This window comes from Nilaparvata lugens, chromosome 2, assembly GCF_014356525.2.
Source record: "Nilaparvata lugens isolate BPH chromosome 2, ASM1435652v1, whole genome shotgun sequence".
NCBI lineage: Eukaryota > Metazoa > Arthropoda > Insecta > Hemiptera > Delphacidae > Nilaparvata > Nilaparvata lugens.
The window spans coordinates 85,543,350-85,545,388 of NC_052505.1; the positions used below are offsets into that span (position 1 = coordinate 85,543,350).

Here is a 2,039-nt window from a genome sequence, read left to right on the forward strand (position 1 = left end):
CACACCATCCTTGACCTCCCTATACACTTTGGGTATTTACACCTCTGAGGTAATTCATCATCACCATGAATGGGGAGATGATCTACACCATCAAATTGAACCTCTGGGAGGGGTCGTTTCTCTCCTTGTCTCCGTTGAACCACTTTGATTGTTGGAGGAGTATTGCTTGGACGACCACGTTTACTTGTGGGTACTGATCTCCCTACCAAAAGTAGACCATCCATCACTCTTATCCTGAATTCAAGAAGATCCATCATGTTTTTATTTGGAACTTTCAAACTTTCAGCTTCTCTATTGTATTCCTTCCAGCCTTGAACTATTGCCATATCTATTCCATGGAAGATCATACGGAGTGGCCACTTCTTTGACCTCAGAAATATTCTATAATAGCTCATTGACTGATCAAACAGATCAACGCCACCCATTCCATGATTGTAATCCTTGATTACTTCAGGCCGAACAACTGTAGTGTACTGTTTTTTTTATTTGTCCCATCCTTCAACTTCATCAGTAGTGCCTACTCCTACATAATTGGACCCTACAACTACCGCCTTATTGTCAATCCATTTGACCAGTGTTACATTGTCCAGACTGCACACTTCATCACAGAAACCTCGTCCTTTTTTCATAGCCTCCTTATCTGACAGGAGAGGAGGGTTGAGGAATCTGTTCACCCTCACAGTCCCTGCTGCATTGACTTTTAACTCATTTAGGATGTGGAAAAGATTATATGACGAAAAGAAGTTGTCAAAGTACAACTTATGTCCTTTCTCATCTTTGAATCTATCAACTAACTTGAGAATTACACTGGGCCCCAAACCTACATTTTTCTGAATGTCATTGGAAATCTCAGTAGTGGCACCCTGATAAATGATGAAGTCATAACATAGACCACTTTTCCCACAGAGCATAAATATTTTTATTCCCCATGGAGTAGCTTATTCTTGATGTACTGCTTTACTGCTAATCGACCAGTAAATGGAACCATTGCTTCGTCTACACTTAGTATTTCTTCTACTTCAATTTTTAAACACCTGTCACGAATACTATTGTAAAGAGGTCAAACCTTGTAGAATTTATCTGTATTGTTCTTGGGGATTTCAAGATTGTTGACCAAATGCAAATTGCTGTGCAGTTCAAAAAAACGATCTCTAGACATGTTATCTGTAAATAATTTGAATTTTAGCATTGAATCCTAATACATTCTTATTCTTTTGAATTTATAAATTGCTGTTGCAATGTGCAATGCTATCAGAGTTTTTATTTCATTTGTGTTGGTCAATTTGAAATTTGTGACATTATTTTGCAGAGCATAGATATTGGTCATTTCTGATATCAAGTCAAATAACTTGTCTGGACAATACATTTGGAAGTATTCCAATGGGGAAGACAGCTCATCTATTTCTGGAAGTTCTAACCCCTCCCATTCATCATCAACATGATCTATGGAGCAATGCCTCCACTTAACATTTTTTTTATTTACCAAGTTAAAGTTGAAAATATCATCTCTATTATCTTCATTGTTATTGGGCTCCCTATCTTCTAATGGATCGGTTATATTGTCTTCAACTACAGAGGCTTGATGGTCACTCTCTTCAACACTCTCTTCCAGTGGTTCACAATCTTTTTTTAGAACATCACTTCCTATTCTGAGTTCTCTGGTATTTTGATGACTGGGCCCCTCATCAACTGAAATTTCATCTAATTCCTCATTTTCTAGATCACTCAGCTCAGACAAATTACCATCTCCTAGCAACTCTAATATGCAATCATCATTCAAAATATTTTCAAAATCACTATCGTGATCCCTATTTTTACTTGTGCTAGGCTCCATGATGAGATAAAAAGTTCAATTCAGAAGCAAATTACAAAGGAGAACTGGTGGTAGTTCATACTGGCCTAATATCAAAAGTTCATGCAGTACCATAACCCTATATGAATGTTTTCTATGAAACAATCCATATCTCATACAAAAACAGAATACTTATTTGGAAATTTCCAAGGTGGAACTATATAAAAAAGAGTCAAAAAGCCTAAAT

General features: G+C 36.9%; 1 pseudogene; it reads right to left on the reverse strand.

Annotated features, from left to right (window-relative positions):
• Positions 1-450: 450 nt before the first annotated feature.
• Positions 451-1,834, reverse strand: LOC120349708 (annotated as a pseudogene).
• Between the last annotated feature and the right edge of the window lie 205 nt (positions 1,835-2,039).